The sequence below is a fragment of the Pleurodeles waltl genome, chromosome 3_1, assembly GCF_031143425.1.
Source record: "Pleurodeles waltl isolate 20211129_DDA chromosome 3_1, aPleWal1.hap1.20221129, whole genome shotgun sequence".
Taxonomy (NCBI): domain Eukaryota; kingdom Metazoa; phylum Chordata; class Amphibia; order Caudata; family Salamandridae; genus Pleurodeles; species Pleurodeles waltl.
In genome coordinates this window covers 1,040,304,401-1,040,331,967 of record NC_090440.1, presented here as the reverse complement: position 1 = coordinate 1,040,331,967, position 27,567 = coordinate 1,040,304,401, and positions in this window count along the sequence as shown.

Below are 27,567 nucleotides of genomic sequence, written 5' to 3'. Positions count from 1 at the left end.
TGACGCTAGTGGAGCAAAGTGCAAGGAGACCCATTGATCACAATGGGTGCGTCCTTTTAACGCCTGCTTTCAGCAGGTGTTAAAAATTGACACCAAAAATGGTGCAATGAAATCCTATAGATTTCATTGCACCATTTTTGCAGGCCTCCTGGCGCCAGAATACCCCCTTTGCATACATTGTTCATGGTGCATGCATAATGGGGTGCAATGGGTTACAAAGTGGTGCAATGCATACATTACGCCACTTAGTAAATATGGTGCAGGGAAAAGGCTACCTTAGTGCTGCCTTAGCGTTAGAAAAATTATGCTAAGTTGCGCTAAAGTGGTGCAAGGGGCTCTTAAATCTGCCCCTTAATGTACACCAGTATTGCCCCTCATGGTTTCATATTGTCACTTTACACAAACACTTGGGAGCATATTTAAGAAAAGTGGTGCTGCACACAGTGCAACGCCACTTTTCTTGCGCCCTCTAGGTCACTCCCTACCACCACATGTGTGTGCCGTATTTAAAATACGGTGCACCATGGCGCAGGGTAAGGGGCAACAGCGTCATTTTTTTTCCGCTAATTATGTACTCTATAGGAGTAGTGCAAAAAATGTTGGCGCTACTCCTGCAGGGTACATAGGGATCCACTGTAATCAATGGAATGGCCCCTCCTTTTAACGCCTGCTTCGAGCAGGCATTAAAAGTGCTGAGCAAAATGACGCAAGGAAATCTCTTATATTTCCTTGCACCATTTTTCGGCACTCCTAACGGGGGAACGTCCCCTTCGCATACAGTATGCCTGGCACAGGCATAATGTACCACAAAGGGTTACAAAGTGGCACAATGCATGCATTGCATCACTTTGTAAATCTGGCGTGGCGTTTTTGGCCTTCTAACGCCACACCAGCGTAAAAAAAATATGCCTATGTGGCGTTAGAATGCCCTAGGGGCTCTTAAATATACCCTTTGGAGCAGATTGGCTTCCTAATACACTGCCATCTTAATTAAAAAATATGTTCCAGCAAACATTTCGTTTTGGTATGTTGTTAATGTTTTCTGATATTTGATAAAAACGAATATAATTGCTTTAACGTTCGGGCCACACTAGCTCGAGAAGGGAACTCGCTCCAGCTTGACTCATATTTAAAGTTATAGGTGTACACAAACGCGCCCATTTTGTTCTTTTGTTCGTATCCTCGGATCCGGTCAGAATCTGTCCTCCAACAACCAATCTCCTCATGAATTGTTTTTACGCAACACAAAATGCTCCAAGGTCCCTTCCACGGCCGTCTTTGCTATTAATAGCGTTATAGGTTTCAGTAGCTGATAAGTGTGTCGTCCTTGCATACTTTATCAGGGCTTTTGAAATTGGTAGATAGAGGCCAATTTGCGGTCGTTCAGCAACAGCATAGTTACGTACAAGTGACTGAATCAAAAGTCCTTAGATGCCAACGAGGTGAGGGAGCAAGATGTTCGTTTAGGCGCACCTTCGGAACGGCACGTTCCTGGCCTTGTGGGTCCATCTAACTTTACGGCTTACCACAGCCTTATTTCTGATTGGCTTTACTATTGTCTCAGATTTGGGAACACTCGGACTTGTTCCACTTCTTTTGACTTTGACGACGAATAACCCTTTTTGGTCAGTATTCATTTTATATTCCTTCGTAGGATGGAAGGTTGAGTCACCAAATTGTGTCTTTCCCAAACATTTGTCAGTACCAAGCGTTCCGCTCACTGAGCAATCCTGCAAAAATAATAAATATTTAGCGCCTAGAAACCCCATTTCTGAAATATTTATTGGTGTCATTTGAATGGCCCTTCTGGCAAAACTTTACTCACAACAGAAGGAGCAGTGAATGTTCATCCATGTTTCCTTAATAATTGCATTGCCTCAGCTTCACTTAACATTCAGTGGATAAAAACATGCTATTACCATCTGCAGAAAACTCGTGGACTCGTTCTTCCTCGAACATTGAATTCTGCCTTCTTTCCTTTGTGGTCTGTGGTTGCACTGGACAATTGGAAATTCATACTATTGACTGTTCTAAGTTGACTAGTATGTTCCCTCTGCACCCCAGTGAATTGCGTCCTGTGATGTACAGGATACATGCGTAACCACTGCCTTGTTATGTGGGTCACAAATTCTAGCCTCAAGTTGTTGTGAGGACGGGTTGAGTCTTGAAAAATATATTGTTTCATTTGGTTACTCATTTTGTAAGTGTAAATACTGACTATGTACAAGCTATTAAGTAGGTTTTTTTATGCTGGCCTGATAAGGTATTGTACATATTTGTATATACTTGAACAAACGTCTTATTAAATGGAAAAAATAAAGCACAATAGGCTACATTGGTAGCCCCAGAGCACTAGTGCAGGTGTTGAATATTCAACCTAGCCAGTGCTCTCTTAACAATAGCAATGAATTGTAAAAACGTATAACGGGAAAGTCAACAGTTGACGCGATAAGGTGATGGGACTGGCTTTAGGTGTCTAAACAATCCTGACCAAGTGCGCGTCTCATTTTCCCATAATATTTTTTGAACAGGCGAATTTTAGCAGTTTTAGGAATCTGCTGAAGTCAGGTTCCGACGTACTGGGAGGACATTCCATGGGGATGATCGTGCATATGAAGCTGCTGCCTCCAAACGTCTTGCATTGTTGCTGCCGAATGGGCAGTCAGTTGAAGTTGACAGCTCTTGGGTTTCTACATGGGAAATAGGAGAGGAACAGCTTAGACAAGAAGGCCATTGCTCTGCCCAGCCGTTCTTTGTGGACCAAGCATAGGGACTTGAAGTTAGCTTGTTCTTTCACATCGAGATAGTGAAGGGGTTGTAGTGTGGGTGAGATGTGGTCATATTGATTCAGGCCAAACACAAGTTGGACAGCCCACCCTGGAGCAGTTGAAGCATAGATAAAGATTCATTAGCGTTATGAAGCCCACTGGATACCCATAGTTCCCATTCAAAAGCTCATGCAAAACTATCACAAGTAATTTTACTAATGAGGGAATGAGAGAAATAGTGTAACTTCAATCCAAAGCCTCAAATCCGAAGTACAGACATGCGCATTATTCAACCATTTTCACATAATTATCTTAGTGTGCCTCTGTTTATGCTGTAAGTCCTAGAATCTTAAGGCACAAATGTTGGGGTAACCAGCTCCAGTCCCAGTCAAGAGGATTTGCCATGAGAAATTAAGTGTGAGCACTAAATATTGATAGTGATATTTCCTGCATGAGGTAAATATCAATAGTGATAAATAACACATACAAAATGTATCACACATGGTATGTATCGCATGTGGAAAATAAAATTCGATTTTAAGCCTGTTGGATCTGCCACTGAAAAGCAGGGGAATTACCTTCAAGCTGTACTCCAAACAAAAGCAAGTGCTAAATTATGCCAAGTGACTTTCAAGTAGCCTAAATACCATAACTATGGCTTAAAAGTGCACAACTAATTATGCAACAGCTGCCCCACCTACACCTGCAAAAAGTTGAAGCACTACAGTAGTATAATGGTGTTACAGTCTATGATTTGGCTGCTAGGCCTTGCACACACATGAGGAACATTTCGGATTTGTATCTGGGTTTACCCCTTTAGAAAGGCACTGGCCGTGTTCTTGGAATGCCGGCTGTACTAACCGAAGAGATGCTGGTCGGCCACAAGGAACTTGCAGTGACAGTGAATACCAGGGCCTTCCAGTGGCCCACTAAGAATCCATTGCATGTGATGTTGGTTGTGAAGATGCGTGGTGACAGTGACAAGATGATCAGACCAGGGACCAAGAGACGGTACTCGGATATGCTGGAAATAGTATCTACAAGTTCCCTGACTTAAGTCCATTGACAATGCAGAAGATGCAAGCTCTCTTGGTAAGAAGAAACAAGCTGCAAATTACAGAGTTTCTGACAGGTGTCAGCCACCTTGCAAGAATCACTGAGATGGGGGAGAAATGTGTCCTAATGGCTACAGCTTATGACTTTGGAGGTGAGGAACCTGGTCCGAATCTTGACTTTGCTTGAACTCCTATGATTCCATGTATGTCTCTGAACAGCCACATGCCAAAAGACGGTAATGTCTTCTTCTTGTGTAAAGCACTCTAATACCCTTGGGTAAAGTCTGTGCTTCATAAAACTGCAAAAAGTAAATTAAAAAAAGTTCCAGAGGAAGACCTTTATTCCCACGCAAGACGTTTCCAAGCAGATGGACACGCTGTGATGTCACCTTTAAGGGCTATTACAGTAGAGCCCTAAAATCGCCAATACCTATCATCCTTGGAGTAGAGCATGAAGAGCTCTCTTCATGGTAACTATCTTGGATCTGCTTGTCTTCTTCTTCTCACCCCTGCCCTTTCCTCCATCTCCACCCAATTTGAACAGCCGCAGGGTTGTTTTACTGGAAATTGTTGCCTGGTTTGTAAACTGAAATCGTGTTATATCGATATTGTTGTTTCGCGATAATTCATTGTGCATTTCAGGGAGAGTGTTTACTCCTACCTATGTACAGGGAGCAATTAGAGTAACTATTGTAATCCTACTGATAAAAACTTTGGAAACTAAAATGAATGAACATAAAGGTAGGGGTTTTGCAGGTTCCTTCTTGTCAGAAACCAGAGCACAAATATGGTATGTAATCCCTAGAGACGTTTTAGGGTAGGGACAAAGTGGGCTCTGGCCCAGGGCCCCATGCTTTCAAGGGGCCCGTAATAGATCAGGCTCTGTTAGCCACACAGTCCAGCCCTAGTGCCATTGAAATACTTGCAAACATGGATTGTTTTAGATACTTTGTTTCCTATAGTTTCTTTTTAATGTGGGTAATTTGTGAGAGTCTATTACAGACACTTAGCAGAGAAATGTTGTGTTTATGCTTTTCAACTCCATACAAAATCCATAAAAATGTTTCTTTTAGATCAAAACAGAACCTTACATATGAGAAATTACAGATTATTTGCACTAAAATTAGTGAACTGCTGCTATAGTACAATATTGAAAACACAGATTACTCCCCCTGAATATTAAATGGAAACACATGTAGGCACATATTTATGGGAAAGTGGTAGAGTGCGGCGCAGCAAGGCATCTCGTCACCGGGAAAGGGCAGGAATGCGCTTTATTTAAAGCAAATGGCGCATTCCTGTCCTCTCCCCCTGAGCTAGTGCACAAAGGGCTTCATAACACCAACGCAGGCAGGATTGTTTTTGTGTAGGAAAGGCCACCTTCCTACACAAAAACAGTCCTTAGAAGCATATTTCTCTATGTGTGCTGCAGAATGCAGCACTCATAGAAAAAGGAAGTAACAAGGAGCAATAAAGACATTTCTCTTCATTACGCCTCTCATGGAAAGTCTATTCTTTTGGCGCATTCCCAGGTTTTCAGGTTTGGTAAATCTGGAAATGCGTCAAACACCATGGGAGTTGCATGGGAACACCCACGCAAAGCCCATGGGGCACCTCCCTTGGTAAGGGATTTGGGCTGTGTTGCATTGCTCCATACTTTTGGAGCCACTCAAAACCACGCAAAGTGGCTTTGCTTGGGTTCAAAAATATGACCTAGAGTTTTGTGTCAAGTATGTACCACGATGTGTGGTGCAAGCATGACGGAAATCTTTTGTAAATATGTCCCTTAGAATTCGGAACAGTGTGCCTGTCCAGTGTCAGCGACCTGGCCAAAGAGGGCATGAAAGAGCTGGAATTGGATAATAAATTGAAAGCGGTTTTGAACAGGGCCCCCAAAATATGTTTGGCCCAAGGCAACCAAAATCCTTAAAATGTCCTTGGTAATCCTCGGAGTAGCAGCCACATTTTCAGCCCTTCATTTGACTACTTCTGGCGCAACACCAGCAAGTGAACGAAAAAACAGAATAGAATTCCCTTCCAGCGCTGCTCTGAGTGTCTGTGCAGGAAGCCAGGTGGACGGCGGCTGCATTAGCGCATCATCTGCCGTCCAATCAGCGGTGTCTGTTCAGCAGAGGATAATGGCTAAGCTGCAAGGAAGAGCAGGGCCTAAACTGCCTCACACAGCCCGGCTGAGATCATCGAGCAGTACCAGCAGGACGAGACTAGCAGAACCGCAGAGCGTGCTTTTTTTCAACCTAATTGTTATTTACTATACTTCGCCTAATTTTTCTTAAGTTGTGTAAGAGCCATGAAATCCACAAAAATGCACGTCAGGGAACCTCCCACAGGCTTGCTACACTCACTGCACAACCCACGGTGCTGGAAGTAGGGGAGCGATAGCGGGAGGTGCTGCAGCCCCCATAAAACTTGAAAGTTTGGATGGAAAATGAACAATAAAGCGGCCCATCGCCTGTGTGTTTTCTACCGGCAGCATTTGGCACATATTCCCTCACTCTTGAATTGTTTCAGCGCCACGGGTGCCCCGAAGCTGAGAGATGGGTGGTGAGAACCCAGAGCTTTCAGTAATACATCAAATACAGAAATACTCTTGTGATTCCTGGATTCTCTCCTTACTGGAAACAAGATAAGGTCGAAGAAGTGGCCTAATAAAAACATCAAAGAAAAAACATCGTCGGTTCCGTGGCCCGTCGGAAATGAAAAAGCTAAATAATGCTCGGTACTTAAATTCTTCTCCTTAAAGTGGTAAGGTAATGTAATGAATGTTGGAAATACGGAAGGGAAGATAAGAAACAGAATCAGCAATTATAAAAGCAACTACAAGCTAGAAAAAGAAATCACCAGTTACACTTTCACTCCATGGGCCATGACTGAAACCAACTTATATTCCAAAAAGTTGCATTACTACCACTGTGAAATGGAGGGGTGATCATAGGGGATTCTTAAATTGGATCAACAAACTTGAAACGGTTCATTCTCAAAGTTCTTAATGAAAGGTGCGATTTATATAGTAACCTAGAAGTAAGAATTAAAACTGACCTTGAAAAAAATACCTCAGAAAGGCGACAGTCCATTTGTGGAACAGAGGATTGTCCAGTCGATTTCAGGTCCTGCAGCTGTTCTAAAGCTGGATCAGAAATCCAGACGGTCCCCAGTGAATCTTCCCATCTGTGTTTCAGTGCAGTGTGCCAACATCCAGACACAGCAGAGGTGCCACAGTATGCCACACTGTGTGTTTAACTACGTGGGACGGTAGCCCGCAGGAGTGATGCAGATGCTTCCCTTAACAGATGCGTGATGAAATTCCTTTGTCCAAGATGTCCTCCTCCCACCAACTCAAAGAGGTCACTCGTTTTTGTTAGGTTTGAATAAAAAAGCATAACAATACGTTTATCTAAAGGACAAAAAAAAACATTTCATTGCAGTGAAACATTTTATATCTGAGCTAAGAGATGATACCAGGAATGTACACATTGTACTAACTTTTCTCTCAAGAAACATTTTATTTAAAGTTGCTTATTCCTGTCAACAAATTAAGAGGAATTCATAAAAAGAACGCAGACATTGTCTTCTCAGCGCATGCAACGTAACACATCACTGATTGATGAGACGTAGTTTCTTTTTCGATTAAAAAATAGTTTGACACTACGGTCTAGCCGAACCACGCACCACTGATATCTATAACAAGCATTGGCAAAGCCAATAGGTTTCACCTATGCTAGACCTATTGTCGTTGTCAATTTTTTTTAAAGATGTTTTACAGCAGCGTGTGATGCTGTGCAACATGGCTCAAAGTACATAAAACAAAGCGCTTTGGCGTGGCCAGTGTTACTTTGAGCCAGAGCTATTTGGCTTTATTATTGTGTTTTTTAAATATGTTGCACAGCAGCTCTGTCGGCTGTGCACCATCTTTAAAAAACACTGACAGCGCCGATAGGCCTTGCCTAAGAAAAACCTGTTGGCTTTGCCAATGTTAGCTTTTGTTTGCAGGAGATTTTACAACGACAGAGCATGCGCTGTCTAGGTGACACCGGAAATGGTGGCACTGGCTCTATTGAAAGCATGGACAGCGGGTCCCATGGCTTCTCTTTGGCTAGCAATGTTGAAGGTTCAGTGGCCCACTAGTCTTGTGGGGCCCGGTGCCACTGCACAATTGTTAGCTGTGCTCTAGATGTTGACAACGAGAAGGCCCACTCAATCTGTCACTCCAGTGCTGCCTCCTAACACCGAGGCCACACGGCGACTAGTTGTGTATCAATGCATCATAGCGCAGTGCAATTTTGTGATAAATATTCGCTCCAACTGACCAGTGCAAATTAGAATTACACCTGTAGGTTGATTATACAAATATGGTTTTTGCATCAGTTGATCGATGCAAAGGTTGATGAAAAATTGCACGCAGAGGTGCAAAGTTAAAGCAATCTGGCCACAGTGTCCAGATTCACCCTGGAAGGAGTTACACACCCACAGACGCTGTCTGCTTTTCACGCATCCTTACGGGCAAAGTTGTAATTAAAAAAACACAGTAGTTTATTTCCATTTCATGGTCATGTCCAATGTAACTGTTAAACTGTCTTAGAAGGATGTCCAGTGCTGCTACTGTAACGGTAAGAAGCAAGATGTTTTCACCGCTCTCGGTATGTGCTCTCCTTGTCCCTGTGGTCAGACAGAACGGATACACATTACAATTCATCTCCTGGTTGCAATGTTGTAAAGAATTAGCAGATCACCAACTCTTGGTGAGATTCGGAGCCGCCATGACGTGCAAGCAAGGCACAAACACCGGACACACGTGTCCCATGGCAATACCAATGTGGCTGCTCTCAGTTCCTAACATTAACTATATAATGAGTGCACAACATTAACTCAATTAACTCAATTGTCTATAGGCACATAGATAATGTAGTTAGTTCTCCAATAAATAGTATTCCTGTCATCGATCCCTGAAGAATAAACGTCAGAGAAGGCCTTTGTCAGAAATGGGATCGTTTTCCTGGGTTCGTGGATAGGGGCATATTTACAAGCCCCCTGTGCCGTCTTAGTGCCATTTTTTTAAATGCAAAGCTGGAGCTAAGATGGCCTTTCCCGTGCTAGATTTACAAAGTGGTGCGATGTATGATTTGTGCCACTTTGCAACCCATTGCGCCACATTATGCCTGCTCCGGGCATAATGTATGCAAGGGGGAAGGGGTGTTTCAACTCAGGGAGGCCCGAAAAAATAGCGCAGTGAAATTTACTAGATTTCACTGCGCCTTATTTTCCGTCATTTTTAACGCCTGCTCAAGGCAGACGTTAAAATGATGCACCCATTAAAATCTATGGGCCTTCCTGTGTTTTGCTGCACTACTGTCAAAATTTTATTAGGCTAGTGCAGCAAAGCGCCACAATAGCGAAAAAATGCTGATGCTGTTGTGGTAACGACCGCCATGGTGCGCCGTATTGCAAATACGGCACACCATGGTGTCGTTAGGTGGGGCAAGAGTGATGCAAGAGAAGTGGCACATTGTGATGGATACGCCACTTTTTCATAAAAATGTACCTTTGTCTTTCAAACTGTCATTCAGGTTGCAGGCTAAATGTTTCAAGGATTGTGTTGCATATTAGTGACTCCTAATGAAATATCACCCTGGCTGCAGGCTGAACGAACGTCCAGGCACATCTTATCAGTACTCTGCCCTAATCCAAAGAAGAGAAGACATAGCTATAACTTAAATATGTAGCAGTTCACCTTGTACATATTATGTCTGTCATTCTATGGCCAAGGACTCATTATTTTGGAGTACATTCACATGCACGAGTGCCAAACAACAAGGACGGGAGCGGTGGTGGGAGGTTTGAGGAGGCAAAGAGAGAGCCCTCATAGAAAGGGAGTCACAGAGAATGATGCTGCGATTTTTCTAATCATTAGTGTGGACATTGAATCTGAATAGCACAACATCAATAACCCATTATCATCAGCAACAGAAGACAACATAAAGAAGCTTCACTAAAGCTTGTCGTCCCTGGGGTACTTGAAAGATGGCTAAACAAGCCCAGTGAACAGTTCCTGTTAATACTCACTATGTCATAGAACGATTGGGCTTCTCTTTTTCAAATCAGTTATTGATTTTATTATCTTCTAATTATGTTTTTCATGGTTTTATGTTGAGCTATGAAGATGGTAAGCAGACTTTTCTGTGAGCAGGAGCACTTCGACTGTTCTTGGGGGACTTTCTATAGGGATCGAGCTTTTGGGGCTTCAATGCTTGTGATGTTTAAGTCTGCCTCTACTCTCCCAGAAGACCTATACATTTCTTTGACTGGCTGTAATGCCTTTCTTCCTCATTCGTGGGAGAATATAGAGGTGGCTCTGGGAACCTACAATTTTCATCCCACCTGTATAGGAGGTATTTGCTATTTGACCTCACAGCTTCATGAAAAACTTATTCAGTGTATCATGGCGTTTTGGTGCAAAAAATCTTAGTTCCACCAGGAAATGAAGACTGTATTAATCATCAGCTGTATCCTCTCATATCAAGCTGCATTAATTTCTTTTCATCTTGCTTTCCAGCCTATTCATTTATGAATGTTTGAGTCCTCTAGATCACCGTGGTGCCCCCTGTGACCTGCACCAGTGTTTTGAGAAAACACTTTCACACCTTTTGAAATGTGTGATGTGACATTTTAGAGCACATGTGATAATTTCCCTTTGGTTTCCTCAAGTGATGTATTCTCCTCATAACTCCTCATAACGGTGTTGTGCACAGGTTTATCATATTTAGCTCCACTGGGTGCCTGCCTTATCCACTTTGCCATGCATTGCTACTTCAGGTGAGGGTCATCTTTTTTGTCTCTTTCTCACCAGCTCACATTTGGAGCCACTGAACCTGGTAGAGATTAGTTATCCAGCGTGTGCCTTCTTTCCACGAGTGGTTCCTGATCTTTGGAGACTGGAAAGATCTGTCCTCCCATCTCCACAAGAGGCCACCAGGAAATGGCTTCTCACTCACCAGAGCCTTCATGGTGCTGCAGTTCTGGCTCTGCTTGGGGCCTGCACCTTCAACCAGTGCACCACACTCTTCTTTCCACTCTCCTGACCTTCTCCAGAGCATGTACCTTATTGTGACGGGCTTCAGCATCTAACATGTAGGACCACATTTGTAATGACTTTACATGCTCTTACTGTTTCGTTTATCAGACAGTCCTTATCTCTTTTTCAACTCTTGTTGACTGAGATTGTTTTATCTTTGCATGGTAATTTTCCAAGTCATTTCACAGTTGCTATTCAGATAATTATTTAGGAAGAAAGGGGAATCTTGGAGGGATTTTACAGGGAAGAGCATGCCCTGACTCCAACTTTAGCCGTGTCCAGCAACTTCAACACTTTTAACGTTTCCAGACTACCCAACAATGAGTACACCAATGTCCTCGAACAATCTTCCATCTTTGAATTACACAGGTCTTGCCTGGATTTCCAAAAGAGTCTCTAGTGGCAAATGTTCATCTTAAGCCAAGTCCACCAGATTTTCCTACCTGACATATATGATGTTTCACTGCTTAGTAAGCCATAACTCTTTGAATTTTCTCCAGTGTTGAACTATATGCATGATTTACTCTCACTGCTGCTGTTGGAAACCTCTTGAGGAACATTAACAACCTTTTCCAAATTCGCTTTTCTTTCACTCCTATATCAGAGGTGTTATAGCCAAGCCCCAAAACTCTGTTCCAGATGCGGTAACAATTTCCATATTTTGCTAATAGCCCTTTGACCACGTGAGGGGACACTTCGTTTTCTGGCAAAAAAAAGATGATTGCATGTTCCACTTCTTGTGCCTTTGATGTTACTGCTTCTCTAGCTTGTTTCCAATTGAAATATGTGGGTGTAATTACTCCCAGACTTTTACGTCTTCCAAAGGCCCATTTACTATCATGAACAGGAGTACATTTTCTGCCACGGATGTTTATTAAACATTATATTTTGGTAATTAATAGGTTGTTCTCTCTGGACTATGCCTGCGTGGCCAGCAACCATTGTGAAGTGGCTGTGGCGTCCATGCAAGCATAATAGATAGGCATAAAGAAGGGTGTCCACTGGGAAAGACATCCTTTGCTGAAGATACAACGACTTGATATAAGTTATTACTTTAGATGCAGAACTAGGAACACGAATTTTTCACATATTTTATTTCCAGTGTCATCTTAAATGTATTTGCCAACTTGCCAGTCAGCATTTGTGGGTTCATTTTTCCCACAGCCGTACCCTCTACTTTAGTAAGATAATGAAAGGCATGTTTAATGTTTGACTCTACCCAACCTTCATAGAGGCATCACCCTTTAGTTTTAGTCGAATAGTAAAATGAGGTAAAGTCACCCTAATTCTCCTTGCTCAGTTGATTGATTATAACTGAGCGAAAGACATACCCTTCAGTACATCTCATTGGTCAGAGGCTGGCAATACATTTTCAACAGTAAAGGAAATGCAGATGTATGGAAGCTCGCTATGAATGATTACATTTGGGCAACATAAGGAAGAAATCAGGCTTCTCGCCCAAGCACATGCTATGAAAGCTGCTGCTTAGCACACACAGCATAACATGAACCTTCAACCTGTAGTGATTTAGGGAAGTTTGACTCTGTTATGGTCAGTGGTACTCCACTCAAGTGCTACAAGTGAATACTCATCTTTAAAAGCTGCCAAATATTACCTGGAAATTCAAATAACACAAAGTACTGATTAACCTTTTCTGAACATCTTGGAAAACTCAAGGAAGAGATGACTAAATATTTGCAAGGCAGGGGCGTTTTCAAGTCTCTTTAATCAGAGGATGATCGAAATACTTTTTTTCTGTCTCCTGCGTTTTTATTTAGGCTTACCAGACGCCAGACGTATTTTTCTTTCAATGCAAACTATTATTAAAAGATTTATTCGGACTCTTTCAACTAAAAACTACTATTAAAATAATTGTGCTGTTTGAACGTGCTGTAACTTTCGAGAAAGTATTGAGGGGTTAAACCTCAAGGTTGGATGTGATTTGTCTTATATTCAAGTTCACTCTTGAACTGGAATAATACAGAGAATATCTTTATACATTCGCATGAACTAAACATTCAGACTTAGGGAAATTACACTATCTAAATTTACATTTCCTATTTCTGTATGTTAAACAATATTATGTCTGTATTTTGGTAAAATAGTTTACACGTTGCAGAGTAAAATATCATATTGTATTTTTCAGTTTTTCAATTTCACTCCAGGAAATATAGGTCTGTTCTCTCAAAAGCAATACAGAAACAAAGAGATCAGACTGAATATCACGTTTCCGTGTGCAATGTCTGGATTCAATGCAGAGGAAGCAATTCTAGCATTTCACTCTGCAGTTTGATGGTTCAATAGTGCCTCAAATGGGGTGGTACTCTGGACTCTTAGGTGGAGATTATTTCCAACAGCCTCCAACAGTTTGGGTCTTTGGAAGCTCCAGGGTAAGCAGGTAGGAGCTGGAAGTAGGGGTGCAGGGGTGCTACAGCACCCCCAAAATAACAATCCTGGAGTTCAGAAGGTGAATGAGCAATAAAGGTTCCTTTAAATTTTATTTGTGTTTATTTTGTCCCATTTGCTGCGCATTCAAAGACAAAAGTCAAATGTCAGGCTATATCTTCAGGCAAATTCCTGCTTATTCTTTTAATAAGAATACCAGTGTTTACTCTCCTTTCTCTGACTATGAAGAGAGGATTTTTTTTAAAGGGCCCTAAGTGACAAACTTGCTGTGGTACAAAAGGTGAAGGTAAATGAACTATTAACATTTCAAGATATGTCAACAATTAGGAAAGCACAAATGAAGCAGATTTTTGATATCTCTGAAGTGTGATAGAAACAAATATTTTTAATAACATCAACACAAATCAAGACACTTTACTTAGCAATGTGTAAATGATAAATATTTGATGAAACCCAATTTCCACCTACTAACATTCTGCGTTATATTATTATTTTATCAGTAAGACTGCATGTCTATGCAAATTTAGTGGTCATTTCAACCGAAAGCGTGCTGTCTGTATTTGGCAGAACACTACCACAATGCACCACCAGCTACATACCATACCCTTACTACTCTCCTGCTGAATAGGTGTGGCACATTTGCTACACTTTTTCTTTGCATGGTGCTTGGAGTTTTCACAATCCCTATGACTTCAATATTATAATGTTGATGGCATCACCCGCCAATTGGCCAAGCACCACTGAGTGAACACATATAACCTAATGCATCCCACATCAATGGAGGCTACCACAAATTATTCTGTCAACACTATGGAAGGTATCTCCATAAAAGACTGTGGCCCTCATTCTGACCCTGGCGGTCGGTGATAATGCGGCGGCCAAGCCGCCAACAGGCCGGCGGTCCAAAATATGCAATTCTGACCCTGGCGGGAACCGCCAACACAGCCCGCCGCATTAACACTCCGCCCGCCACGGCGGAACAAACAAACAGCGCGGCGGTCCCCGCCAACAGCCAGGCGGCAGACAATGTACCGCCCACCCTATCACGACCCACCAATCCGCCACCTTTTCCGGGGCGGGAGCACCGCCGATAAAAACACGGCGGAAACAGACTACGGACGGGAAAACGCTCACCTCTACGCACTCCACGCGAGATTCCGGCAGTATGGAACCCGAGTTGCAGGTCATCCCCGCACTCCTATACCTGCTCCTGTACCAGGAGCACGCCCGGCGGCGCGGAAGACATCGGTGAGTACTGCACCTACGACACAGGGGAGGGAAAAGAGTACCGGCACACACCCACCCACCCACACCCACTACAACACACACATCAATGCATTCCCACAGATCACTGTCACAACCCACAAACCCCCCCCTCCGAAATAATGCAAAGACCAAAAGAAGAGATCATAAACGGGCAGATATATTGAAATATGGACACCAGTAATCCCAATAAATAAATAAACTATGTACAAAATATATACAGCTACTAAATGTAGTCCAACCACTGTCCGTGGACCACAGGGGTCCTGTGCAAAGGGGCAAGGCCCAGTCCCACGACAAGAACTCCACGGAGAGAACACTGCAGGGGCATCAGAAAGAAAATAGGACAGGCACCTCAGGGGGAAGGGAAGGGGGGGCACCTCAGCCACTTGTGTACACGACGCCAGATCCACGAGGGGACTCCATGACCACTGGCCCATCCTGGGGAGAGCAAAGCCACAGTCCATACAGTGGGTGGCCTGCCCACTGGGCCATCCTGGGGAGAGCAAAGCCACAGTCCATACAGTCCATACAGTGGGTGGCCTGCCCACTGGGCCATCCTGGGGAGAGCAAAGCCACAGTCCATACAGTCCATACAGTGGGTGGCCTGCCCACTGGGCCATCCTGGGGAGAGCAAAGCCACAGTCCATACAGTCCATACAGTGGGTGGCCTGCCCACTGGGCCATCCTGGGGAGAGCAAAGCCACAGTCCATACAGTCCATAACAGACTCCACTGCCACTGGAGGAGGCATGTTGGCCAGAGGACATCCTGCAGCCCTGCCCGAGACAGATCCTGCCCTGCCACGTCTGCCAAAGGGCCAGCGGTTCTTGCCTTGAAGGGCCCAGTTCAGCGCTTCTTGCCTTGAAGGGCCCAGTTCAGCGCTTCTTGCCTTGAAGGGCCCAGTTCAGCGGGTCTTGCCTTGAAGGGCCCAGTTCAGCGGTTCTTGAGACGGCGGTCCCCAGCGGAGCGGTGCTGGAGGCGGCGGGGCCCAGTTCAGCGGTGCTTGAGACGGCGGGGCCCAGTTCAGCGGTGCTTGAGACGGCGGGGCCCAGTTCAGCGGTTCTTGAGACGGCGGGCCCAGTTCAGCGGTTCTTGAGACGGCGGGCCCAGTTCAGCGGTTCTTGAGACGGCGGTCCCCAGCGGAGCGGTGCTGGAGACGGCGGGGCCCAGTTCAGCGGTTCTTGAGACGGCGGGCCCAGTTCAGCGGTTCTTGAGACGGCGGGCCCAGTTCAGCGGTTCTTGAGACGGCGGTCCCCAGCGGAGCGGTGCTGGAGACGGCGGGGCCCAGTTCAGCGGTGCTTGAGACGGCGGTCCCCAGCGGAGCGGTGCTGGAGACGGCGGGGCCCAGTTCAGCGGTGCTTGAGACGGCGGGGCCCAGTTCAGCGGTTCTTGAGACGGCGGGGCCCAGTTCAGCGGTTCTTGAGACGGCGGGCCCAGTTCAGCGGTTCTTGAGACGGCGGTCCCCAGCGGAGCGGTGCTGGAGACGGCGGGGCCCAGTTCAGCAGTTCTTGAGACGGCGGGCCCAGTTCAGCGGTTCTTGAGACGGCGGGCCCAGTTCAGCGGTTCTTGAGACGGCGGTCCCCAGCGGAGCGGTGCTGGAGACGGCGGGGCCCAGTTCAGCGGTGCTTGAGACGGCGGTCCCCAGCGGAGCGGTGCTGGAGATGGCGGGGCCCAGTTCAGCGGTGCTTGAGACGGCGGGGCCCAGTTCAGCGGTTCTTGAGACGGCGGGGCCCAGTTCAGCGGTTCTTGAGACGGCGGGCCCAGTTCAGCGGTTCTTGAGACGGCGGTCCCCAGCGGAGCGGTGCTGGAGACGGCGGGGCCCAGTTCAGCGGTGCTTGAGACGGCGGTCCCCAGCGGAGCGGTGCTGGAGACGGCGGGGCCCAGTTCAGCGGTGCTTGAGACGGCGGGGCCCAGTTCAGCGGTGCTTGAGACGGCGGGGCCCAGTTCAGCGGTTCTTGAGACGGCGGGGCCCAGTTCAGCGGTGCTTGAGACGGCGGTCCCCAGTGGAGCGGTGCTGGAGACGGCGGGGCCCAGTTCAGCGGTTCTTGAGACGGCGGCCGGTCTATGGCCAACTGCTCATTGCCTGGTGGTGCCCTCCTGGGCAGCGGGGATGGTGCTCCTTCAATGCCCACCTGGGCTGTGGGTGGTGGGGCCCTCCTGGCCAGCTGGGCTGGGTCCTCCCTGGCCAGCGGCTATGGGGGTGGTGTGCTCCTCCTGGGCAGCAGGCCTGCAGCCTGACCTCTCCGACTTGCTGCCCTTGCCCTCCTTAGTCGGGAGTCTGTGGCCCTTTCCTCCCTTTGGAGCTGTGGCTGGTGACTGTGTCTGGGTGGTGTCCGGGGGGGATGTAGAAGCCAGGCTCCTGCGGCGCCCCTTCCGCCTTCTGCTCCTCTTCCCAGGGGGTGGGCTGGCTGTCCCCTTGCTGCTGGGCGAAGATCCAGACATGCGGGCTGGTGGGCTCCAATACCCCTGCACCCTTGTCAAGGGGGCTGCAGGGCTGGTGGTGGCTGAGGTGCTCTTCTTACCCCGACGAGAAGGAGGGGGGGGCTCAGGGTCAGGAAAGAAGTTAGCAGTGGCGAGGAAGAGTTTCTTGGGACAATGGAGAGTGGTAGGTACAGTGGGAATGGGAGTGGAGGGAGAGGATGTGGTTGTAGGTGAGTCACGTTTGCTGTCTTTGGGTGCAGGTGCAGGAGGGATAGGCTGTCGTGAGGTGGATGGCTGTTGGGTGGGTGGGTGGCTGCGTTTGTGTGGTGTGGAAGAGGGGGTGACAGACACAGTGGGAGAGGACACAGGGGACGTGTAAATGGCAGTGGGGGTGGTGACTGCACGTGTGCGGACTGGACTGGAGGGTGTGCTGGTGATGGAAACACTGGCTGATGGTGAGGTGAATGGAGGTGTGAGTGTAGACGTCACAGGGAGGGAGGAGGGATACGAGGAGGTGGGGGTCACAGAGGTGGTAGTGACTGTTGGCATGTCTGCATCGGAATGTTGCGTGTGTGAATGTCTGCGTGATCTGTGGTGCTTATGTTTGGATGAGCTTCTCTTGGGTGTTGAGGTGTGTGCAGGCTGGTCTGATGGTGTGGGTGGGACAGGCAGAGGAACAGGAGACTGGGAGGAGGGAGTTAGTAGAGGGAGGCAGGAGACAGGGACAATGGCTGCCGTCAGTGCTGAGGCCAGAGCCTGGAACGATCGCTGATGGGCAGCCTGACCCGAATGAATGCCCTCCAGGTACGCATTGCTGCGATGAACCTCCCTCTCCACCCCCTGGATGGCATTCAAAAGGGTAGTCTGCCCAACAATGAGCGTCCTCACGAGGTCAATGAGCTCCGCACTGAGGGCAGCGGGGGTAACAGGGGCAGGGCCTGAGGTGCCTGGGGCGAAGGAGATGCCCGGCTTCCTGGCAGAGCGGGCACGGGGCGAACGCTGAGGGGCTGCTGGGAGGGCGGAGATAGTGCGCTGGGTGGCGGCTGTACCTGTAATGGCGGGGGGCACGGATGGTGCCACCCCCGCAAGGGAGCTCCCTTCCGAGGACGTGTCCGTGTCGCTGCAGGGTCCAGTCGTCCCCGTTGTGGAGCTCCCCTCGCCCTCCGTCTCACTGGTCCAGTCAGACTCTGTGGCATGGCCCTCCTGGGCCATGTGAGATGCAGCTCCCTCCTACCCCGATGCCACTTCTCCTCCGCCTGATGATGCTGATGCACACAAGCACAGAAAGACAAACAAAAAGGGGGGGGGAGAGAGAAATAAAGGGATATTTAGTACATGGATCTCCGGTACAGTTAGCGGACATGACAGACACAGATGCCCCCTGCACTAAGTTGCGCACTTGGGGTCCGCTACGCATTCCGTGGAACATGCCCTACACGCCTAGAGTTGACAACTGCACCCATGGATGACACGGCCCAGGGATGGCTGTACTGACACACTAGTGAGGGTGGTGGCTGGGGACACAGGGGCTTACGGGGGTGCCCAGCCTACAGATATCGCCCTGGCCTAGGGGGACCCACAGCCCTCCTCCCCCACCCAGACACCTCCACTGCGCGACAACAGAGTAGATAATGCTTGGACTCACCCCCTTGTGTCTGCTGTGCTGCCCTCACGCGCCCATCCAAATCAGGGTAGGCCACCGCCAGGATCCGGAACATCAGGGGGGTCAGTTGACGGCAGGCACCCCGCCTACGTTGGGAGGCCATCCCCAGCAGAGACTCAGCGGACTTCTTGGTTCCGCGGCGGATGTCCTCCCACCTCTTGCGGCAGTGGGTGCCCCGTCGATGGTGGACCCCCAGGGTCCGGACTTCCTTGGCGATGGCACGCCAAATCCCGATCTTCTCATGGGCGCGGACCTATGTGACACGTACAGGGAGGGAGAAATACCACGTTCAAGTTTGTCTGCATTTTCGTTGCCAGTGGCCCAACGCCCCCCATCCCCGCCAGGCCCCCCGCCATGCCCCCCGCCAGCCCCAACATGCCCCCCATCCCCGCCAGGCCCCCCGCCATGCCCCCCGCCAGCCCCAACATGCCCCCCATCCCCGCCAGGCCCCCCGCCATGCCCCCGCCTGCCCCAACATGCCCCCCATCCCCGCCAGGCCCCCCGCCATGCCCCCCGCCAGCCCCAACATGCCCCCCATCCCCGCCAGGCCCCCCGCCATGCCCCCCGCCAGGCCCAACATGCCCCCCCATCCCCGCCAGGCCCCCTGCCAGGCCCAACATGCCCCCCATCCCCGCCAGGCCCCCCGCCATGCCCCCCGCCATGCCCCCCGCCAGCCCCAACATGCCCCCCATCCCCGCCAGGCCCCCCGCCAGGCCCCCCGCCAGGCCCAACATGCCCCCCATCCCCGCCAGGCCCCCCGCCATGCCCCCCGCCAGCCCCAACATGCCCCCCCATCCCCGCCAGGCCCCCCGCCAGGCCCCCAAGCCAGCCAGTGGCCCCAAATCCATATTGAATTAAACTCACTTGTTGGTCTGGAGGACCGTAGAGTAGCGCATACTGGGGGAGGACCCCATCCACAAGTTTCTCCAACTCCTCTCCAGTGAAGGCAGGGGCCCTTTCCCCAGTCGCAGCAGCCATTGTCCCTTCCAGACCGAGGTCACAGCAACACTTGCAGTATAGGTCCTCTCCTGTGAAAGTTCAAGTCGCAAGTGGATAAGTAGATAGAAAATGGCGGTCACGTCCGCGGCGGTGCGTACCGCAGCGGTGCGTACCGCCACCGCCGGCGCCCTTCGCCATTGGCTCCTGAAACCCATAGGCTTCAATGTTAACCAATGCGGCTTCGCGCCGCGGTCTTCGACCGCTGACCGCCGCGGTGTGCCACGCCAGCGCATTGACCTCACATCCCATTGTCACACTTCACAGGTCAGGCAGCCGCCATTTCGAGGGTCCACATGGCTCAATTTCAACTGCGTCACACAGGCCTAGGCCTTGCATAGCCACTCAGACACGCCATTCACTGCATAGAGAATCGTTTACTGTGCTAGCTGTGAGTACGTACCTGTGGGTTGCTTGACTGTGTGCTCCATGTTGTCCTTCCTAGGCACCGTCCGCTGGGTTTGGCGAGGAGACGGATGAATCCTCGCGTGTACCGACCGCTGGTGGACCTGTCGACAATGGAAGAACGCCACATTATCCTGACCTACCGTCTTGACCGTGCCACTATACATGAACTGTGTGCCCAGCTGGAGCCCGACCTGATGTCCCCCATCCGCCAACCCATAGGGATTCCCCCTCTGGTGCAGGTCCTGTCAGTACTCCATTTCTTGGCAAGTGGGTCATTTCAGACAACAGTGGGAATTGCTTCTGGGATGTCTCAGCCCATGTTTTCGAAGGTGTTATCCAGAGTGTTGTCTGCCCTGATGAAATACGTGAGGAGCTACATCATTTTCCCTGAGGTGGGCGAATTGGCTACAGTGAAGGGTGATTTCTACACCCTTGGACATATTCCCAACGTCATTGGTGCCATTGATGGGACCCATGTGGCTTTGGTTCCCCCAAGAGACAGGGAGCAGGTGTACAGGAACAGAAAAAATTACCATTCCATGAACATCCAGGTGGTGTGTTTGGCTGACCAGTACATCTCGCATGTAAATGCCAAATTCCCAGGGTCAGTGCATGACGCCTACATCCTGAGGAATAGCAGCATCCCTTACGTGATGGAACAGCTAGAGAGACACTGTGTATGGCTATTGGGGGACTCTGGGTACCCCAACCTGTCGTGGCTACTGACCCCAGTGAGGAATCCCCGGACCAGGGCAGAGGAACGGTACAATGAGGCCCATGGGCGTACTAGGAGGGTGATCGAACGCACCTTTGGCCTCCTAAAGGCCAGGTTTAGGTGCCTGCATATGACAGGTGGATCCCTAATGTACTCACCTAAGAAGGTGTGTCACATCATCGTGGCCTGCTGCATGCTTCACAACCTGGCTTTGCGCCGCCAGGTGCCTTTCCTGCAGGAGGATGGTCGAGACGGTGGTGTTGTGGCAGCGGTGGAACCTGTGGAGAGTGACGAGGAGGAAGACGACGGGGCTGAAACAGACAACAGGGACAGAATCATTGAACAGTACTTCCAATAGGACACAGGTAACAATTCAAAGATAATTTTGTAAATCTGAACTACTCTCCTGCATCTCTGCTGCCTGTCTATTTGCCCCAGTGTATGATGACTGAGTTGTGGCTTTTCCCTCCCTATTTCAGATCTGGGGTCCCCACTACGAGTCCTGTGCTTCGTTTCCCCATGGACTACAGCTTTGTGGCAGCTGTTTGTTGACTTCACTATGTACAAGGACATATTTGCACTGTCATGTCAATTACAAAATTTTGAAATCACAGCCAGACTCCAGATAGTTTTGTGCAAAATAGGTGTTTATTTCAGTGCTCAAAATGGGATGGGTGGTTTCAAGTGGGTGGGGGCTATGGTGAAGGAATGTCCATGGCAGAGTCCAGAGTAACAGTCACACAGGTGCATTGTCCAGAGGCCTGTGGAGAGATGGAGCATGGGCAGTTCAAGGATGGACAGGGTGACAATGTGGGACAGTGGGATGACATCAGGTGGTATCCTTTGCTGGCGGGGGTCTTGACATCCTACTCTGTCTTCTTGCGAGATCTCAGGGCCCTCTTGCGGGGTGGTTCTTCTCCTGCAGGAGGTGGGGGTCTGGTGGGCTGCTGTTGTGCGGGGGCCTCCTGTCCACTAGCGCCGGCGGAGGTGGTTGGCTGTTCTTGGTCCAGGCTAGTGGCAGGGGCCCTTTGTTGTTGTTGAGTGTCCGTCCTGGTGTTGATGAGGTCCTGCAGCAGCCCTACCATGGTAACCAGGGTGGAGGTGAGGGCTCTGATGTCCTCCCTGTACCCCCGATAGTGTTCCTCCTGCAGTACCTGGATCTCCTGGAACCGGGCCAGTACCGTCGCCATCGTCTCCTGGGAGCGGTTGTATGCTCCCATGATGGTGGTGAGGGCCTCGTGGAGAGTGGGTTCCCTGGGCCCGTCCCCCCCCTGTCGCACAGCTGCCCTCCGAGTTGCCCTGTTTCCCTGGGCCTCTGCCCCCTGGCCGGTGTGCCCACTACCACTGCCCCCAGGTCCCTGTTGTTGTTGGGGTGGTGGGTTATCCTGGGTGCCCTGTAGTGGTAGACACACCGCAGATTGACGCGCCCTGGAGACAGAGGCATGGGCCCGCTGGGTGGGAGCTGTGCTGGTGTTCCCAGAGGGGTTTGGGTCTGTAGTGGCCTGTGCCTGTGTGAGGGGAACCGACTGTCCAGAGGTCCCCGATGGTCCGGGCTGGTCATCGGTGTCCAGGTCGACAGAGCTGCTGTCATCGCTGACGGCCTCTTGGGTGGGGGGTGTGGAGAATTCTGGGCCCTCCGTGGCGGTGTGTTGACGGTCGGGTCCTGCAGGGGTATAGAGGTATGGTTATAGTTTCAATGTGTGGCATATGGGTGTATCTGTGGGTTCCCGTGTCCCCAAGTGCTGGCATTCGTGTGTGGGGGCTTTGGTGAGGGTGGCTTGTGGGGGGGATGTGTATATGCATTGGGCATGCTTTGGTGATGGGTGTCCATGCTTAGTGGACGCATGCAGGCCTAGGTTTTGGGATGTGTGGGTTGTGATAGTGAGACATTGGCAGGGAATAGGTGTGCTGGGGGTGGGGGTGAGGATGGTGGTGGGGGTGAGGATGGTGGTGGGGGTGAGGATGGTGGTGGGGGTGAGGGTGGGGGTGAGGATGGGGGTGGGGGTGAGGGTGGGGTTCGAGGATGGGGGTGAGGGTTGGGGTATGATTTGGCATGCAGGTGGGGGGAAGCAGTATTGAAGCTTCAACTTACCAGTATCCATTCCTCCGCCGACTCCTGCGAGGCCGTCAGGATGCAGGATGTTCAAGACTTCCTCCTCCCATGTTGTAAATTGTGGGGGTTGAGGTGGGGGTCCTCCGCCAGTCTTCTGCACGGCGATGTTGTGCCTGGATACCATGGAACGCACCTTCCCCCGTAGGTCGTTCCATCGCTTCCTGATGTCTTCCCGATTTCTGGGGTGCTGTCCCACAGCGTTGACCCTGTCGACAATCCTCTGCCATAGCTCCGTCCTCCGGGCAATGCTGGTGTATTGGATCTGTGTGCCGAACAGCTGGGGCTCTACCCGAACGATTTCCTCCACCATGACCCTGAGTTCTTCGTCTGAGAAGCGGGGGTGTCTTTGGGGTGCCATGGGGTGGTGTGTATGATGTGTGGGGTGGAGTATGTGTAGTTAAGTGTGTTGAGTGTGGTGGTGTGTGTTGTTTTGTGTGTGGATATTGTGTGGGTGATGGTGTTGAGTGGCTGTGGCTGCTAGTTTGTGGATGGTGGTGTCTCGCTCTGGCCTTCTTTCTGAATTTTTGGTCGTAGGGGTTTGTGGGTGATGTGGGTGTGTGTTTTATATTGTATTGTGTGTGTGGGAGTGGTGTGTGTATGTGTATCAGGTGTGTGGAATTCAAATCGGCCAATGTGGCTGAGTTTTGTTCGTTTGTGTGTATTCTGACCGCGGCGGTGTGTCCCGCCAATGGAAAACCGCGTTTGAAAGACCGCCGCGTGGATTCGTGGGTCGTAATGGCATGGGCGTATTTCTGTTGGCGTGACGGTGGAGGTTTTGTCACCTCCACTTTTCCGCCGACCGCTGGTCTGGCGGTCTGTTGTGGCTGTCGGATTTTCGGAGGTTTGGCTGCTGCGGGTCAGAATGACCGTGGCGGGTTTCCGCGACCGCGGCGGGATTATGGAGGATTTCTGACCGGCGGTAGGCGCCTTTTACCGCCGAGGTCAGAATGACCACCTGTGTCTCATCTCTCCATAACGCACAATGTTAATGCACAACAAAATGTGACACAAGGTGCTTCTACCACATTGTCAAACCTCGCACCACTTACCCAACCTGCCCCACATAGGCCAAATCACTAACAACACACTTTGAACCCTGCCTCCCTATGGATGCCCAGGAACCCGCTGTAAATCCAAACTCTTCACAACCTCAAAGGTGCCATATGAATACAATACAAAATAGTACTTCGGTATTTTGAACAAAACATATTCACATTTGAGCAGATTTTTGTGTTTTTTCCTATTGTCTTATGTTATCTCTTACTCTTTACGTCCTGTTCATGTGCAAATAATGAGCTCTGACGTCCCTTTGCAGAGTACTCTGATTCCTGTTTCTATTGCTATGCCTGCCTTTGTGAAACGGCAATCTCCCAAAAAAATAACAAAGACAAAAAGTTGGCTGCATCTTGCTACTTTTATTTTCTGAGGCATTGCAGAAAAACAAAATGTCATCGTGGGATTACAAGATGGATAATTACTGTTTTGCAGGTTGTCTGGGATCATCAAGGGCTTTATGGAGGGAAACTCTCTGAATCATACTGATCTTCACTTTAAACACTTTCATTTAGCGTATTATATCACAACGTTCTGATCTCCAAACCCCAGCTGAAATCATAAAGATATTTTACAATGCCTATTGTTGGCGGTTATTAATGACGGAGGACTGGGCAAATATAATCCTTTTTTCTTTTCACTGCATTTCTGTTTTTAATTTTGTAGGTGTTTCCTAGAGACAGCTTTACATGTCTCACCAGGCTCATAGAATGAAAGAAATTCATAAATAAAAATGCACACATATATGAATACACCCTTTTCACAAGATGGTCCGCTCAACTGTCATTGTGCAGTGTACAGCTTGGAGCAATTGGTGAGCCCATTCCAGCAATTAGCTGTCTGGCACTGTCAGTTCCGACACCTTTCTGATCACTATTGCATATTCACCTAAAAAAAGCACACTTGTCTACCAGCCGTGGGCGTTTATTCACCAAATGCCAAGGGTAGCAGAAGTGACATCACATAAACTTTGACCATAATGACAGTACAGCATTTGTCATCATATGTCCCTAACACTGGGCAGAAAGGCAAGTCACATACATAACCCTAACATCACAACAATTGAGGATGTGCTTTAGATAGTATCCCAAAGTAACACAAAGTTGTGCTATGAGCTGCTTTGTGTTATTTTGTATCAAGGGGGTATACTATGGGTGTCACATGGAAATTCCCATGCAACCATCCATGGGTTTTGAAGCAGACTGGTCTGTAATTGGCATTGGTAGGCTTGCATCTGTGATGCATTGTAGAGCACACATGCAAAGTGGGAAAAGGATTAAAGCATAGTTTGTGTACTGGAAGGGACCCCTTCATTTACAAATCCTATGCTTCAGAGAGCACACACACCCTTGCACTACGGCCCAAGTGTGCGTGCATTGGTGCATGGCTACCAAAGGGGCACCAGTGCACAGGGAAAGAAAAAATGAACCATATCTTATTAGAAATGGCATATTTTTCTCGCTCCCTTTGATACGAGGCAGTGCAGCAACTTTGGAAAGTGTTACCTTACATCAAACAATAGAAAATCTGACCCTCAGTCTCACACAGTCTCACTCACTACCTGTCACTTGACTCTCACTCGCTTTCATTCACACGCACATGCTGACAAATACAGATAAACTAGCTCACACATTTCAAGCGCTCTCTCACAAGCATACATACAACATACATATAAAATAATTTTTGCTTTCCACAGGTGCACCAAAGGTCCTAAGGGCCAGATGTAGGTAGGTGGCAAATTGCGAGTTGCAATTTGCGAGTCCTTCCGACTCGCAAATTGCAACTCGCAATTTGCTATGCAGAACGATGTCTCAGACACCGTCTGCGAGTCGCTATGGAGTCGCAAAGACCCACCTCATTAATATTAATGAGGTGGGTAGCAATTTGCGACCCCCATAGCGATTCAGGGCACTCACGGGGATGGAGGCCTGCTGTAGTCAGCAGACCTCCATGTCCGTGACTGCTTTTAAATAAAGCAGTTTTTTTTTCTTCAAAGTGCAACCCGTTTTCCTTAAAGGAAAACGAGCTGCACTTTGAAAAATAAACCGAAACCTTTAGTTTCGGTATTTTTCAGGGCAGGTAGTGGTCCATTGGACCACTGCCTGCTCTGAAAAATTATTTCTAATGCCAGACACAAAGGGGGAGGGGTCCCATGGGGACCCCTTCCCGTTTGCGACTGGGTTACCATCCACTTCAAGTGGATGGTAACTGCGAGTCCATTGCGGTCGCAAATGGAATTACATCGCATTGCGAGTCGCAAATAGGAAGGGAACACCCCTTCCTATTTGCGAGTCGGAAATGCATTTTGCGAGTCGGTTCCGACTCGCAAAATGCATTTCAACATAGCAAAGTGGCTTTAGCGACTCGCAAACGGCGTTTTTCGCCATTTGTGAGTCGCTAAACCTTTGCTACATCTGGCCCTCAGTGTGCTCCATTTCTTATCACACTAAGGGCCAGATTTAAGAAAAGTGGCTGTGCACCCAGTGCAGCGCCACTTTTCTTGCGCCCCTTAGTACCCCCCTAATGCCACAATGTGTGCGTTGTATCTAAGATACGGTGTGCCATGGCGGTAGTTAGGGAACTAGCGTCAGAATTTTTGACGCTAGTTCAGAGCTTTGCAGGATTTGCGTCAACAATTTTGACACAAATCCTGTAAAGCCCATTGAGGCCTATTGTAAACAATGGAATGCCTCCTTTTAACACCTGTTCTGAGCGCAGGAATAATGTAGCGCAAACGGTTACAAAGTGGCACAATGCATGCAAAGCGCACCTTTATAAATTTGGCGTTGTGATTTTGGCCTCTTTGAGCCACATTAGCATCAAAAAATTATGCTAATGTGGCGCAAAGAGACGCTAGGGTTCTTAAATCTGCCCTACATGTGAATAATAAAATATTATTCACTATTAGTATAATTTAAGAAAAGCATTTGCAATGCAATGGGTGTCGCGCTTGCTTGAGTTAGAGCTTTTAGAGTTGTAAATTCCCAACTGGACTTTTCTTGCCACATAAATCGAAAATGAAAAGTAAAACAGTTGACAGAAGCAAGTCATTTCAAAGTACCACGGCTGCCATGAGCGTGAGCACCTTGCGTGAATGTCTAGAAAGGATCGTGGCTGAGATGAAAGGCAAACCGAAACCCGAGGAGGGGCCATCACACGCTGTAACAAGAGGAAGTGTGACGTTTTGTGATGGCCAACAAAAATGTTCCCTTAGTGAAATCTCCTGGGAGGGAACTCAGCACACAAAGGAGGGACATTTAAAAACATGCACCAATAGAAATGAAGCATTTAAGACAAGCACAACAAAGAATGAATAGCAAGAGTGGGAGTGGTTAAAAGCCCACAGAGAGATTACAACAGGCCAGAGCGCTTGTGCGTCCAACCCTGAAAAGGGCAGGCAATAATGAATGCCGAGCCACCCCGGTGTTTTTGGCACTTTTGACCTCCTGGCGTCCCGCCACTGCTGGTCTTCCCATCAATCACGGGCAGAGAGACCAGGAAGTCTCGGATTAACAGGGGCAGCGTCAGCACAAGTGAGAGCCATGTGTGGGCGAACTGGTTCCAGCCCGTCCCAACCCCCCACCTGCATGCCATCATATACCCCCACCCTCACCCTC